The following is a 17,611-nucleotide window of genomic DNA, read 5'->3' on the forward strand; positions in this document are numbered from 1 at the left end:
TCAGGTCTTGACGTCATTACGAAAGCCTACCGCATTTCCCGCGTAACACGGCGGAGGGCCTGCTTTCGTGGAAAAGCCCAAACAATCGCTCTTAAAGGTGCTTAACATCGTATGATACAGCCACGTTAGCTGACAGGGCCACAGGTAACAGTTTTAACGTTTTGAACTTGACCAGAAATGGAAATCACATCACGCCTTCTCCTGCCCGTTCACCATCCGAGATCACGCCTCCTCCTGCCCACCACCGCCCGAGATCCCACCTCCTCCTGCCCGTCACCGTCCGAGACCACGTCTCCTCCCGTCCGTTCACCACACGAGATCTCGCCTGTTCCTGTCCGTCACCATCCGAGATCACGCCTCCTGCCGCCCGTTCACTATCCGAGATCACGCCTCCTCCTGCCCACCGCCGTCCGAGATCACACCTCCTCCTGCCCGTTCACCATCCGAGATCACGCCTCCCCCTGCCCGGTCACCATCCAAGATCATATCCTATAGTGGGTTTCTTGGGCACCCATTAAGCGACAGATTTTTTCCAACACAGGTTACATATTTCTGTGCGTATATTCACCAAATCATCCTAGTCCGTAAAACTGAATCGCAACGCGTGGAGACACTCAGCGCAGCGGCCATCCTCCGGCGAACAGAAGTCATTGCGACGCTGAGAGGCACCCCACTGCCGTCAGACTGGCACGACCGTACACAGGCCTTAGCGTTCCGCTCCGCGAAGCCGGCGCGGGCACGTCAACGACGCCACTCGGTTACTATGATGTCATCGAATATCAGCAGGGGCTGATGGTAGGTGGGCATGCTGACGTCATCTGAAGAGACACACCGTCGATGGGAATGTCCTCGTTGGTAGGTGCCGACGCCATCAGGAGTTGGTGACATCATCAATACGGACTGACGTCAACATCGACAGCCATACTCTCGAAACCGCACATGTCGTTGCCGCGCTCGATCCTGCGAATGCGGCGAACGGTCACGGTACTGAAGGTTGGCAGGTCGCCGCTAGATGTCACTATCGGCACCTTGAGTGGCTTCAGTTTCAGGCAACAACAGTGGAATATAAAAGGAAGCACAGCCTGACACATAACAGCTCACACGGTTACATAAGAACATGGTACTAGAAAAACACCATATAAATCAAAACTGGAAATGCCCAATGATGAAACGAAAATGGGGCACTGGAACTCTTGACAAGCTACAACGAAAACCTTCACAAGCGAGACTGACTACTCCACGGACCCATTCGCTGAACGCGGAGTGTGTTCCCGGCCGGTTCATCGTACCGGAAGAAGCCCTTCTCATCCCACCCTTCTCTCCAGGAGTTCTTGACAATCCAGTACTTTTTGCCGTGCTCTACTACTCTCTCTACTCCGTACTCTCCATACGCCACGACCAGGGCCGCGGGATTGGTCAGCTGGCAAGGTAAAACGAGTCAGCAGGGTGCGTTGGGCGACGTGATTGGTCACTTTTGTCAGGTGGACATCAGGTTTTAGGCGCGCAACAAGACATCTTTGAACTCAGCTTTGCCCGCGCCAGAAGCCACCGAAGGTCAATATAAAGATAAAGACCGAATCTCGCTGGCTACAAGCTTTTGGAGTGAGGCGAGAGAATTGGCGAACGAAGCCTTTCGCCTATGGGCGTCATGCGACGAGTCAACCGCTGACACCACGTTACGACACAGGCAAGCAACGACACACTGACTCAAAACCTGAACGGAAAACAACACAATCTACCTCCAGGAGATCAAAGCCGAACTTCCTGGTCCTCACGACGTGGCGATAGATGCCGCCCGAGTAGTCCATGAAGTCTGGATAAACCTCGAATCCGGCCTGAAGCGGCCCTTCTCCACCAGCGTGCGCATCATCTCTAGCTCACTGCAGCCGCCAAAGAATCCTACCGGGTCCAGGACAACCGTCAGTCTACCAGCGCGCCAAGAGAGTGTGCATCATCTTCAGCTAGCTGTGGCAGCCGAAAGGCCTTCTATCAGATCCAGTGTCATTTGAAAACTGCTCCGGCGAACGTGACCCGGCAGGTGTGGTACTTCCTTCTCTCCCAGACCCCATCTCACCGCCGACGTAGCGGAACGCGTAGGTGAAGATACGGTGGCAGCCGGGGTCGGTGGTGCACTGCTTGGTGTCTGTGCCCTTGTAAGGGTTACACGACTCCATGACCATGCCGTAGTCCTGCCAGGAGAAGATCGTCCAGAAAGAGCATCAAACAGCCGGGCTGAACAGCCGCCAGCAGGGCTTGCTCCAGTCACTGGCGTTAGCAGGGACCACTGCTACCTCCTCTACCCTTTATAGGCGGCCAGAGCAGGCGAGTGGTCTATGCCACAAGCCACTATGGCTGGGCCGGCGTCTTACTCGTCACGCTCTCGCTGGGGACTCTGCACCAACAGCAGGGGTGCTTGATGGAGTGTCGGATGCAACGCAGCTCTTCGTCAGAGAGTAGAAAAAGACCAGATTGATAAGTGATAGAGCAGACCTCATAAGGTGCCGCACAGAGCAAAGCACTTAAACCAAGCGCTTTGATCTGAACTAATCACTCTCCGCCAAGCGAGCTATCGCTCACTGGGCACGGAATAGAGGAGAGGGCACTGGCAATGCCACACGGTAAATCCCTTCCTGACCATGCCCTTCAGGGCAGAGTTTACTGACGATAGCAGACGCGGAGCATATCTTGGCGAGCTGCGTGGTATACATGTCTTGGCGAGCTGCGTGGTATACATGTCTTGGCGAGCTGCGTGGTACCCACTGACCACACCCTACGTCATGATCACAGACAATCCAGATCCTAGGTCTATGTGCCCTTGACACTGACCATGCCGTACTTCCCGGCGATCAGGTAGCGGAAGCCGCCGGCGCAGCCCTGGCTGTACTGGTTGCAGCTGACGATGTCTTGCGGTGAGAACACAGGCTGCATGGTGTTGCTGGTGAGGATGCGCACGCGCGGCTCCAGCGCCGCTATTGAGGCGAACGCGTAGCACGAGCCGCACGCTCTCTGGTTCCTGCGGAAGGAGACACGGGCTCCATCAGCAACGGTCATGGCCTGCCGGGATCAGGGGAAGAGGAGAGTCTTGCCAGGGCGGATGGCACGCGCTACACTTGACATCTGCTGACGGCAAGGTATTACGCGAGCGCCGGTGGCTAAAACTGAGAGGATGCTTATGGGGTATATCGCTGGATTCATAGGCGGCATCGCACGGTTTCAGGGAACGCTGTAGAAAAAGCAACAGGCTACAAGCATACTCATTGTGCCTCAGATAAAAGCTTCACCACCAACAACTTGACCGATAAGACAAAAAGTCCTACTGAAGAATCTCACCAATGTCCGGACCATGTTTCATCGGCAGCGACGTGCCAATGACAGCATGGTAACCATGGAAACCGTGACAACGAGTCTCCATGAAGTCTCCAGTCTTCAGTCAGCCACTTACCACAAGCCCGTGGTTTGTGGCAGGGAAAAGGCGGATCGCGGACGGGATGCCGGCGGATGCTACATAACTGGATTCGACAGCTTTAAGCGAGTGCATTAACAACGAACGCCAGGAATCATTCATCCCCGCCCGTAGCAGCGCGCTGCCGAGTCACGTTTTTGTGCGACAGGACTGTTTCATGCTGTTTGTGCATGCTGGCGTGTTATGGTGACGTCACTCACCACTTTCCGTTGTTTTTGAAAAAACCGTTTCATTTTTCAGACCAGCGACATATCAAGGTCACGTATGCATGTAGAGCGCAGTGTCCGGAGCTTAGGTGTTCCTTGGTGGTTTTAACCCCAAGGCACTTTGTTCTCCACAAATATGCACTAAAAAAACTGTAAAAACATTGTTCTCTGTCATCGACGCCTGATTAAGGCAAGCTGTTCCTGAAACTTCGACAGCATCACGTGCCACAGTCACGACTAAACGAGGGATACTGCTTCCGGGTTACAGTCGAATCTCTCTAACTTATCACACACAATCTTTCCTTGCAATGCACTCAGTGCCCAGGTCCGCTGCTGTTCACCAGCACACGGTCAATCCACCTACCGTCCAACAACGACACTGATGCCCTCGGGCACCGGGCCCCAGCCCGCACTCAAAACAACAGCGTCTCTTGACGGCCCAGGAGAAGCGCAGAGAACATCTCGTATACTTCACGATTTAACGCTTCCGTATTGCACGCATACATCATTGTAACAAAATAAAAATTAATACGAAAGTATATGATGTCACACTAAAATGTACTTCTATATTTAGGATGAAGTCATCAGATATTGATTAAAAGTTATTTTTTATTAATTTTCAAAAGTAACATTATTCAAATTGCGTTTGAAACTCTCAGAAATAAACCTTGTGTAGAAGGTATAATGATGACGTCAAACACCATCCCAAACATTCGCTTGGGCACGCGGAAAACCACGGCTACGCGGGTCTCCGGCTCGGGGGGAGGATTCAGCATAGGAAGGGAAGACATATTCTCCACCAAGAAATACGAGCTGAATACGTGATGAAAATGCATAAAAGGGCTGTTCAGTGCATTAGCGATGAACATAAGTCACACAGATAAGAGAGTAGTATTAGCCTTATTCCTCGGAATAACCAGGAGAATGGAGATATAGTTTGGTTGATATTTCGGCAACATGCCTTCCTCGAAACGATAGCGGAAGATCTTATTACAAGCTAGCATGCTATCCAACTAACTGAGAAACTACACACCTGCTACGAGCGGGGATCACTTCTGCTATTGTTTCGAGAAAGGCGTGCTCCGAAATATCAACCTCAACATATTTCCATCCTCCTGGTATTTCCGAGGAATAAGGCTAGTACTACTGTCTTATCTATGCATAAAAGGGTCATTACGAAACATGGATTTTTTTCTATCGACCTACAGAGCGTCGCCACAGAATCATAATCTGAGTATAAAGCTAAAGCGGGGTTTCCTGTTCTCCTTTGAGCAGAACTTTTAGTCTTAGAGTTATATAATCATCTACGTTTTTGAGATCTACCGACTTTTAGCCGGGTTCTACAAATGAATATCTGTTACAACATCATTAAGGTCCTAGAAAGCAATACCAAAACCGATAAACAACTCACAGCGGCTCCATCGTCGAAGACTGCTATCGTGTGCGCGCCATTTATGTAGCTTACCGACCTTTTCTGGAGGATCCGCGCGCGGAGCGGTGATAGCACGACTGGTTGGTGGTGTAGATAAGGGCAATATATAAATTCGGCTCATTGTCATACACTGGGAAAAGTACTGCATCAGACTTAACCCTGGTGAGTAGATACAGCGATGCTAACTTTGTGCGTCTGGATTGCTTTGTGAGGAGGAAATTATTCCTACGCCTCTGCTGCACTGGCCTCCGAGCCCTGATCACGCTGCAGCCTGACGTCCCAGGCGGTGTAGTTTTATACATAAAATTGTGAAGTGGGTGCACAGAAAAATATTTTATCCCAAATAAATGGTGCAAACCATGTTCTCCCTGATTTTGACCAAGTTTTTGGTAAAAAAACCAAGTTTTTGGTCTTTGACATCCTATCCATCTAAATGGGAAACTACACACCTGGTCCCAAATGAAGTATATCTAGGTCAGAAAAAGCGTTTGCAGGTATCAAATTGCCCCCAGAACCTTTCCCTGGGGTGAAAAATATTGCATCTTGGCTAGAATGTACCTGTGCTAACTACTATGTAATATAGTTAGTGCAGCTAACTATATTACATGGTTATCTATATTACATGCTCCTAATATATACCACATGCTCCTAATATATACCACATGCTCCTAATATATACCACATGCTCCTAATATATACCACATGCTCCTAATATATACCACATGCTCCTAATATATACCACATGCTCCTAATATATACCACATGCTCCTATCTATATCGTGGCTTGCATGCCATTTCAATCATAAGCTTGTCATAATGTGCTGTGGGGAATGGTGCAACAGGTGCACGACATTTAAGCATTGGTTTCTGTCAGCCTTAATTGGGACTGACACCTTTACAACAGAATCATCAATATTAACAACTTGCATTAGCTCCATAGTTTCCAGAAATGCAATAGGTGTAAACATAGACATAGGAAGGAAGCACTTTCTTAGGAAGCTATGAAAGTTGAGAATTGCAAGCAGCCAATCTCTAATGGTCTTTGGCAATCACTGAGACCAGCTGGAACATGACGTTTACTGTCATCTGCTGCTAAAGAATTTCCTTTAGTGCCAGCTGTGAACACCGTGCAAATTCACCTAGGTTATTTTGTTCTCACTACAAGCCATGATTTTAAAACTTTTGTTCCCTCCCCAAGAGCAAAAACCAAATTTCAGATTCTGGTAGAGCGTCAGCTGCTGTCAAACAATCATCATCATCATCATCCCGCACTCGCGCAACTAAGCACCAGCCAGCAGCTGAAGGAAGCTGAACGTGTCGTAGCATGGGAGCTGGCCCGTGCGGGGCCGCTCCGCCCGTCGCTAAGCACCGCGGGGGTGACCTCTGCGTGCTGGTGGCATGCGAGCTTGGTTTACGCCGGCCGGCGCCCGGCCGGGCCGCGTTATCGCGGTGAGGCCCGTCGCAGCGGAGCCGCCGAGCACCCGACAGACGCCGTAACTTTCGGAGGATTTGACGATGGACATACATAAGAGTGCGACGATCTTTCCCAAACTGGCCCCGAAGCTGTGCTTTTGTTTGAGCTGCGGTTACCGACAATGACATGTCTCTGCCGCGTCACCCACATGAGCTCACCGCACAAACGGCGGTCGGGTTGCATGCCAGCGGACGCGGCCACGCCTTACGTAACGTTCAAAACGTTACGAAAGCATGGATCCATTGTTCAGTTCTGGGCAAGGCACCAAACAGAGCTGCGCTTAACTGAACGGCAGCCGTCTGGGCGAAATGAGAAGTCGAACGGGAGCCTGGCCCTGATGGACGTCTGTGCACGGAGCCTTAACGGTGTACTCGTGGGCTGTTCACTTGCGCCTCTGCGCCAACAGCGACCGCCAGGTATCCTCCGTCCCGGCCCGCAGCAGGTGTCACACACCGCGAGAGGCAGATTGACCGTCCTGGACAATCGGTGCCAGTTATCACAGCTCCGTCTTCGCTTCATTTCCACATTATGGTCACCAGCAAACATTTTATTCTATTGCAACAAGACCCCGCATTGGCTAAATGCATGCATACATGAGACAAAATTACTTCTGATGGTGACCTAAACTGTTTCCATGAGGCGGTTTTTTTTGTTTATTTAGCTACTTCAGCTTTCACCAGCCAGAATTGGCTGGTCGCTTTGCGGCACAACAACAAAGTTCGCCAGATAATACAAAAACGCTGGGTCCACCCGAATGGCCTCCAACCCGTAACTCGCGAGGCGGACCGTGAAACAGTTCGAGGATCAGCCTCACAGGAAGACGAGCGGTTTTTCATAGAATATATCTGGTGAACGGTGTGTGTAATCAGAAGAACTTGTGCTGAACGCATGACAACATGTCATCAGGGAGCCGTGAGCCGAGCTCGACACCAGCGGACCCGCGGAACACCAGACCACAGGTCACAGGCTCGAAGGACTTACCTCGCCGAGCTAGGAGCTGCACGCCAGGACCCCGCCGCCTGCCCTGACCTGGCTGCGCCGCGGCGGAGATGGGCAGCGGCGAGAGGACAGGGGGAGGGGGTGATCTGGGGTGCCAGCTGCCGGCCATCGGGGGCCGGCCGCCCGAGGGGGGGGGGACAAAGGGCCGACCCCAGTGTTTACCACTGGCTGCTGCCGCCCGCAGCCAGTCCCGGCAGGAGCAGGGCGAGGGGCAGGCTGGAGGCAGGGTGAGGTGCCGGCCGATTCCGAGAACAGCCACCCGCCGCGGCTCCGGTCTGGGTCCCTGGTGACGCTGCTGTGGCGGGCGGCAGCCGGCGCCACGACTACGGGAAAACAGGAGGCCAGATGGCCAGGGGGCTCCCAGCTCAGATGTCTCGCATGCGTTGTCTGTGACTGCGGGTCTCAGCTGGTATTGAGACTGCGATCAGGGGAGTAATGCCGAGTTAAGTCCGCAGTATTGCGGCCGAACTATGCTTGTTAGTTACAAAAATATGAGCATTTCACGCTGGTGAGCCTCATTCCTCAACGCTGGTTGCTAACGATCACCAGTTCTGAGCAAATCCTGCTCGCGATTGGTAACTGCCCCTGAACCAGTGCCAGAAATGCCTTGCATGAAATGTAGCAGACCAAGCGATGATAGGACTCAAGCGGCCAGGAGATGGCTGCAATGGAATGACGTTACTCTCACCATCGCTGACGCTTAATTTGGACGCCTTTTCGCATGGATGGTATTGTTTGAAACGATACCATATGACCCTATAATATATAATATCTATTTTGGCCTTCCATAATGGGCTTGTTCGTAAAGTTCAAACGTTTTGTCAATCATGTGTGCTGCTTTAAAGTCATATACTCACGAAATCCGAGCCTATCAGGTACTCCCACATGCCAGGCCAGTTCCGTGTCGTGCTGTCCATCCAATGGGGAGCTCAGATCCAAAAACGTGCTGCTTGGTTTGCTTGCCGCCCCCTGCTTTATACATGCAACTGAGATGCGATGCCATGAATACGTTTTATGTGACTATGGCCCTATTGAGCAATTGTCACTATCATTTAGACTAAGCGCACATTGAGTTCCGTGCGCCATTCTGTCCTATCGAGTGTAAGTTCACGCCAAGATAAGAAGAGCGCCATCTCGTGTTGCTTGACGTTCAGGCTTGGCCTGAGAACCCGCGAACGTGGCCCGAATCACGGCATGGTGGAGCCATTCACGGCATGGTGGAGCCATTCACGGCATGGTGAAGCCGTTCAAGGCATGGTGAAGCCACTCACGATACAGTGAAGCTAAGACAGTCCACAGTACGATAAAGCAATTCACGGTATAGTGAAACCATTCACGGTATGATGAAGCCATTCATGGTGTGGTAAGACAGTGTACGGTATGGTGAAGCAATTCACGGTATGGAAAAGCAGTTCGCGGTATGGTGAGGCAGTAAACGGTACGGAAAAGCGGGTCACAGTATGGAAAAACAGTTCACGGTATGGTGAAGCAGTTAACGGTATGGTGAAGTAATCCGGACTCAACATCAACTGACGACATCGTGGTCACATTCGAACCATTAACAATGTTGCCAACAGGCTCTTGGCCATCGTAAGCGTATCAAACAGATTGTATGCACCCGGTATCGGGATGCAGTGGCCGAACAGCTTTCTTCCGATAAACACGGGCTGTGTCACGCAGAAACCCATCGCAGCAGCTCGTATGCCTTGTACTGTTGCGATGGGTTGGATCGCATGGATCGATTGATTTGATCGCAAAAACTACGGTGCAGTTTTTGGCACTGGAACTGATCTTTGCTTGCGAATAGCAAACGATCTTTAATGATAAGGAATGTTCTCCGGCTTTAAGTCGTTTGATCATTACATACCTGACATATAGCAATACCCTTGTGTTGTTGGTCGCGGTGTTCAGAAGCATTGCTTGCCATTTTAATCGTCAAATTTGCTCGAATAGCCCTGTTGACAGGATTGGCAGTGATGCAGCAGGGATGGGTAACTAAGGACACCAAACGGCAGATTCCTGGTTCCAGAATCCAGAGCCATCCCGTGACATCCAGTTCACGAAATTTATCAAGGACCCCACCGACGGCGAGGGGTCGCACAAAGCGCTTAAACCCGCCGATGGGTGGCCGAATTGCCCAATCACATCCGGGCTACGATGGGCTCGACAACAGCGGCTCCGGCGCCCCATATACCGCCGAGGCAGGCATCGACCACGTAGGTCTACGGCACTGGCTTTAACCGGCTCCGGCGCCCCATATACCGTCGAGGTAGACATCGACCGCGCAGGTCTGCGGCGCTGGCTTTAACCGGCCGGCCACCAAAACGTCGCGTTCCGTGTAGACACCACACGAGCCTCAAGTGTTCAGCCTCCACCCGCTGAGTCCTTCCCGACGCCTTTGGTCGGCCTTTTCAGTCTCGTTCGTGGCGGAGAAAACTGCTGCGAGCACGGTGCTGCAGAAGGTGGGTGCGGCTGAGGGTGGTGGAAGTTTTTCTCTTCTCTTCCGAGGGCTGCAAAAGACAGCACGCCACATTTAGATAGCATGCTCATGTCATGGTAAATCCAAAAGGTGTGGTGAAAGCAAGGCGGATTGGCTTGCTGGGTGACTTATAAGGGAGGTGTTCTCGCGCGGGTTAGGTCTTAATCATATCTGTGTATTGCATGCTTTTAGCGTTTGCACTGATCAGGGTGAGGTGGAATAAGCCCGTAAGGATTTCTGAGAATATTTCTCTTGAATGCCGTGAAATGGTGTGTAAATTTTCAGTTGCCTCTGGGGCATCCACTGCACGTGTTTTGACACCAAGAAACAACTCCCTAACCCATCTGTTTCCGAGCAGCAACGTTTTTTTTTTGGAATACGGCACGGCGATCTCTGGACAGCGCGGGCGGCGGAAGGCAACACACGAATCTGACGGTCGCGCGCGGCAGGTCGACACTGTCACGTCAACGGAACCCGTCAGGGAAGCAGTTCCGCAAAATGGGTTAGGCTGTGGGTGTCAAGCCCTTGGTTCGATGGCACACACGATTAAACCAATCAATCGATCTATTCTTCTCCGCACACGTGCACACCGCGCCGACGACGGCGCATCCACTCCCCATACGACGACGAACGGGACCGGGGCAAGGTCAGGTTCGGTCCCGAACCGGGGCCGGGATGGCGGCTAGGGCTGGGGCTGTGTTGGACATGTAGGATGTGATTTGATCTTTGGCCAGACCACTTCGTGTTCGATGCTCCAACCAGCCTTGGTCATATCCCCTGTCAACCCGGTTCTGCCTAGCTCTGCAGATCACAGATCATATCACATCCTGACTTGATCTGATCTGTTCTGACCTGTCCAGCCTATCCTGCTCCAGCTCAGTGTAGTTCAGCCCCAAGTTCAGTCCATCTCCCATCCAGTCCAGCCTCAGGGCAGGCCAACTCCCTGTACAGTCAATCCACCAGCCCAGTCCGGGCCCCCAGTCCAATCTAGCACCCAGACCAGTCCAGTTCCCGGGCCAGTCCAGCCCTCAGTTCAGTACATCCTATGCATGGGATGTTTTGCATGTAGTATGGCATCATCATGTTTGACTGATACCGTTCAGGGACGGAAGACCCTGAGATTAACAATCGTCACTCCGTTGCAGGAGCGCCTCTGTTACGCGCTGGCTGCTGTTGCCGTCCAGAGAAGAACCGGCACAGGGCGCTAGTTGGCAGCCTTCCCCTGCCGGCGGGCGGCTGTCACCAAGCACAGGAGCGCCTTCCGTGGACAACGCCCAATGCAGAAGTGATGCCGTTGAACGCCGGCGGGTCGCCGTCGCCTAGAGAAGGGTTGTCATTGTCAAGTCTTTGGTTCGTTGGCACATACGATTAAACCAATCAAGCGATGTATTCTTCTCCGGACACGTGCAAAACCGCGCCAACTTGGCGCATCCACTCCCCACAGACAAGGTTACCGTAAGGAGCAAATCGAACGACAGGGTGGGCTGCCCACACGTGACGTCACAAAACCCGAGCACGAACACCACACCTCCCCCGGGTCGATCGGTAGGTCTTCGTCTTCGGGTCGACCTCTAGCCTCTCCGGCTCTCTCCGATGACGGTTGCCTCGACGCAGCGCCGCCGTCCTGGGTTGGTCAGCAAATCGCACCTTCTTTGGAGCTGCTTTCGGTGCGACGTCACTGCGTGCGGCGCCGAATCGCCCTGCGTGACGTAAACGAGCCGGTACATACCAATGAACCGCCGGTTCCGCCACATGGTGCGACCGCTGGGGAACTTTACCAGGTAATCCCTCATTCTCCCGATGGCCACGACTTCTCCCATCCTGTCCCAGAGTCCTCTCTCCTTGTCTCGTACACTAACTTTCGTGCCGATTCGCATCGGGTGCAGTGGTTTTGCTCCTTTGTCTTAGGCTGTGGTCGTCGCTCTCATCACATTCTCCCCCTTCCGGTCGCTGTCCTCCGCAGTCTCCTGCTAAGCTTCGCCGAAGGTGCGATGGCGCATGGGGACTGCCGACCGAACTGGATGCCCGTAGAGGATCTGGACCGGTGAGCGTAAGTCCACCCGGGGCGCGTTCCGGATCTCCAGGATGCCTCGGGCGAACTCATCGGAGTCTGTGTTGCCGGCCACAGACGTCTCCTGCAGCAGTCGTTTGACCAGCTTGACTGATGATTCAGCCTGACTGATACCACCAGCCTGACTGATGATTTCGCGTGGCCATTCGACTGGTGGTAGTGCAGACTTGATAGCACGTATCTGACCTCCCAGTGCACGAGAAAGTCCCTGGTGTGGTGGGCCGTGAACTGTGGGCCTCCGTCGATTCTCAAGACGTTTGGCACGCCTGTGGAGGAGAAGATCTCGCGCAGAGAGCAGACGAGGGTCCTTGACGTCGCTTCTCTGTTGCAGGAGACGACGATGGGCCAACCGGAGAGTCTGTCGGCGTACACGAGAAACGTCTTTCCTGCGTGGTGGAAGAAGTCCGACGACACGGACTGGAAGACTCTCGTCGGCTTGGGATTGGTCATGAGCGGCTCCTTCTGCAGACTGGACAGTCTCTCATTACAGTGGCGACATGATGTCACGAAATTGTGGACGTCCTGGACGATGTTAGGCCAGTACACCGACTGTCTGGTGCGCCGCCTTGTCCTTTCGACGCCTTGGTGACTGTGATGAAGGCATTCGAGCACTTCACGTCGTAGGCTGTGGGGGATGACGAGCCGTGCTCTGCAGACAAGAAGACCGTCGTCGATGGATAGGCGCTCTCAAACGTTTCAGTAGGGATGAACCAGACTGGCGAGGTCTGCCTTGTGGTCGGGAAATCCTTGCATGACGGTCTCCACCACGTTCTCGTATGCCTCGTCCGCGCCGGCAGCTTCTTTGATCTTCTCCAGCAGAGCGTCCTGAAGCGGTGCAGATCCCTTGTTCAGGTGCAGGTGCAGCTTCCTCTTCGCCGCCGTCGGTGATCCGTGTCAGGAGGACACTGCGCGTCTGGTACGTCACGTCGTGTTCAGCTTCCTGGTCTCCAGGGCTCGGCTGATCGACAGGTGATCTTGACAGCGCGTCTGGGAGCTGATGAGTCTTTCCAGATTTCCAGGCGGCTGTAAAGGTGTATGCCATTAGCTTCCCTCGTAGTCGTTGAAGCGTGGGTCTCTCTATCTTCGCCAGAGACTACGTGTTGAGGATGGGCACCAGAGGGCTGTGGTCGGTGACAAGGCTGAACTGTGCCATTCCAGCCAGATAGATGTGGCACTTGCGCACAGCACAGGTCACCGCCAGCATCCCGAGCTCCACGATAGTGCAGCGTGACTCGACCTCAGAGAAGAATCTGGAGCCACACTGGACCAGCTTCCACTCCTGGCCGTGACGCTGCAGCAGCGCGTAGCCCGGGCCTCGGAGTCGTGATGCGTCTGTGTGGACTGCGGGTGGAAGTGACGGGTCTAAGCAGGCCAGGCCGGGAAGGGGTGACGAGCATTGCTTTGACGGCTCCGAACGCTGCCTGGTGCACCGCTGTCCATGTCCACTGGTTCCAGGTCCTCAGCAGGTCGCGTAGAGGCTGGCTGGATGACCAGTTCCATGAAGCTCCTTAAGTCTGTGAGGTTCTCTGGAGCGGGGAAGTCAGCAATAGCCCGCACCTTGCGCTGGTCTGCTGTGTAGCCGTCGGGACCGATGACGTAGCCGCAGAAGTCCAGCGTCTGAGCGGCGAACGTCACCTTCGACGGCTTCAGGGTGTTGCCATGGATGTCGCATCGCTGAAGAATCTAGGACACGTGCAGAAGGTGGGTCGAGGAGTCGTAATCGTAGGCCAGGATGTTGTCGACTGCCTTGTTCGTCTTCGGCAGGCCCGCCAGTACAGCGTCTCCAAGCCGTCCATACTCGTCTCTGGACGTGCAGAGGCCCATGACGGCGCGTTTATATTTGTAGCGTCCCCTGGGTGTTATAAACCACGTCAGGACCTGGTCTGCCTCTGCCATCTGGATCTGGAAGTGTCCTGACTTCGCGTCCAGCTTCGTGAAGTACCGGCTCGCTTGATAGATTTCGGTGACGACATCGTGAGGCGTGGTGACTGAATGCGCTCCACGTCGAACGTCGAGATCGAGTCTGGTCAGATCCGCGCACATGCGCACGGAGGTCTTGCCGTGGCTTCGGTCCGTGGGCGGCTTCGGAACTGGGACCATCGGATGACACCACTCAGGCGGGTGTGCCACGGGCGTGATGACGTCCGTGGTCTGACCACGTGTCGCTCCGTCTGGCCCGCTTGCAGATTGATGTGATTCTTTGATGCCACAGGCATTACACGTTGTGTTTCTGCCTGGGCAAGAGGCCAGCTGCTCCTTGGGGTGCCATGGTCTGGCACAGTAGCCGCATCGCCTCTCGCGGCTATGCCACCGGTTGTCTCGTCTGGAGGTGTCGTCTCGCCTGTAGCTGTCGTCGTCTCGCCTGCAGTCGTCGCCCCATCTATAGCTGGCGTCCCGTCTGTCTATGCTGGACAGCCTTCCACGATTGTCTGGGCTGCCTCGTCTTTGTCGATTGTCTGGGCTGTCCCGTCTGCCTCTGCTGTCCCGGCTCCGACCACGGCGGTAGGCGTATAAGCGGCGAGCGTGGCTCCCGCGGAGCGCTTCGCTGTTCTGTAGTGCGTTTTCACGCACTCAACAGATGTCAGTTGTCTTCTGCAGCGTCAACGATGACTCGGCAGGATTGGCTGCCCACACGTGACGTCACTAAACCCGAGCACGAACACCAGAGGGGGGAGGGGTCCGGAAACGAAGGGGGCTGGAGCCCTCCAACGTGATAGGAAAATACACCCCTAAACTCTTCATGATAAATATGTGTTCGAAGACACAAAAACAGCCATCAATTTGCACAGAATTATTCAAGGAACATGTCTGTACATCTTTAATGCTTCAAAGTGGAATAACTTCGCAAATGCAGGCATGCACAAGAAAAGCAGTGCTATTTTCGGGAAAAACAAGGTAAACACGATGTTTTGTTGAGATCAAACCACTGTTCTTCGGCGAGGCGAGGAGTTTTTAGTTCCAAAACGGCGAGAGCGGAGCGCGTCGATTCCCTATGAGGTCGTGTTATGAAAAGGAATGAATCAGGGTGAGAATTAAAGCTGATAAGAAGCGTGGTATGCGTCGAGAAAACCCACAATCGCAAGACAGCTATTTCCAAAATAGATCACGGAGGGCTATGTGTAAAACAAGACACGTAATATTATATACAACACATGGAAAGACTTAACACTACTCTGAATTGCTCCAGGATCATTCGATTCTCAAAACCTTATGATGGTATTTTACTAAAGCACACGGCTCTGGTAATCCGCTCTATAATAAGGCCGCAGCTTTTACGATACCGGGTGAAAAATAAAACAAACTTATCGTTAGATATTTTCTGTTGTCAGCTGTACTCACAAGCGTTTGCACTTAAACACACTCACACCAATGACAACGGATAAATTACAAGAAAATTCAAACAGCCGGTCAAAAACGTTACCAATATCCTATTCGTGTCATTGGTGTCAGTGCTCACGCTGAGTTATCAGTGTTTAGCGTACCATAAGGTAACGGGTAAACGACGCTAGAGGGCAAACCATCGGTGTCAATTTGTCAAAATAATGGGGGCCAGAGTCACAGAGGTCACCATGACGGGGCAGGTACGAAAAAGTAATCGAATTGCGTCCACACATGATTTGGACACCATAAAAATAAATAAGCAGATAGATACACCTACATCTATCTCATTGCGTATATATATAAATTCACATGTATTCTATGCTTGTGTGCGTGGCTACAACAATCACTGCAAGATGCTGGCAGTTTGCATCAGCTACTTATAACTGCACTTGCTTTGTTAAGCTAAAGAGCTACAGCTGCACCTCCATCTTGCGTACTGGCAAGTAGGATCTGCGTATAAGCTATCATTACGTGCTTGAGCAAGCTCTTGTATATTCATCTAGGTATTCACAAAAAATGTGTCCACAAAATGTGTAGACATTACAACCCGTTCTCGGCACGCCAAAGTTTCATCGTTAGTCATATGCATTTAAAATAACGTAAAACAAAACATCTGCACAAATTCATTCGTGGTCCTCGGGCTTTCCACAATAAGGCTGAGGCAAATGCTCTTCTGTTGAGAATACACTCTCTCCACTCGTTTCAATAAACAGGCGACAAAGATCAGGACTGGACCGGATATTCAAATATGCCAGCTCACACGAATTGAATGGATTGAAAACCAATGCTATGAAAATAATCACTACACAGTTTCCGAAATTCTTAATGAACACAAACATTGCCAAATTGACATGAATGAGTGATACTGGGGTATGCCGCAATGAGAAAATGGAAGCTCCCATTCCTTCCAAGGAACTAAAATATCTAATGATGAAATCCGTTATGCTAGGTTAGCGTAGCTACCACCGCTTACAATCTTGTCAGCAATCCTATTTAAGCCGAGGTGGCGCTGCGTTTCAGAGTTGAAAAAAACAGGACGGGAGCGTGTTTTATGCGTAGAAAGCACAGACAGAGTATGGAAATGCAAGCGCCTCTCAGAGAAAATCAGAGAAGTTAACACCATGTAAACACTATAGTTCGTGTCCAGCTAATCAGTCAGTCAAATTCATGAATTTAAAACCAGCTTCAAATCAAGTACACTGATTCAACTGCTCCACTTCCAGGTGCCCGCCGGAAAGAATGTTGTCACGCGCTCGGATGGGGGGAGGGGTCAGATTGACCTCCCAAAGGTCTTTCCAGAATGGTTTCCGAAAAGCGCGGCGCAGCCGCGCCCAATTTTGCATAGCTGTAAACAATTGAAGAGCGGAGCGGAGCGGACAAACTGGTCTAAAATGCACCGTCATCTATTGAAATATTTATGGTAGCTCTCTCATCGCGTTGAACACAAAAATAATGAGTGCATAATTGCATATTATTGGTAGTATACATAGGAACAAGGTGCTTAAAACTGCGTACGTGTGATTTCATGCAACAGTGCAATGCACAGCTACACATGATGAAAAAAATGTATTCCTTTACTGTGAGCAAAAAAAGCAGTGCATGGTAGCATCTGGCATTGAAGCAATATGATCAAATATGGATGATCTAGTTATTCAAAATGCGTACTGAAAGAGCATCTTTCCGTCCTTGTCAACTGGGTGCCGCTGAAACTGCCTAGAGGCATGTGTATTTCTGCCGCATCTAACCCGGAATCTAAAAAATATTTGCTAAGCTGCTTATGTTCGAATGAGCCTCATTCGTGCTCCAGGCCTTGATGTGTGCGGACGTGCCTCGTTGTGACGAATGCGACGCATCTCATCTGGATCGAACGAGCCTCAGCGATTTAAGCAGGCTTTGTACTAAGCAGCTAACGTATATATTCAGGTATATTCCTTCCTTTCTTTGCATGTAATTAAGTAGGTGTACTTTGCCACTCTTTCATGTGAAATAGTTAAATCTAACGTAACGTAACCAAGCCAGTTCATTCCGGGGTTCAGAGGGGAGGTGGAACAAATCAAGGATCTCATAGCTGAGGCGATGGGAAAAGAAATGGAGCTATTTAAACGT

This window comes from Pollicipes pollicipes, unplaced genomic scaffold (genome assembly GCF_011947565.3).
Source record: "Pollicipes pollicipes isolate AB1234 unplaced genomic scaffold, Ppol_2.1 Scaffold_1600;HRSCAF=1878_pilon_pilon_pilon, whole genome shotgun sequence".
Classification (NCBI taxonomy): domain Eukaryota; kingdom Metazoa; phylum Arthropoda; class Thecostraca; order Pollicipedomorpha; family Pollicipedidae; genus Pollicipes; species Pollicipes pollicipes.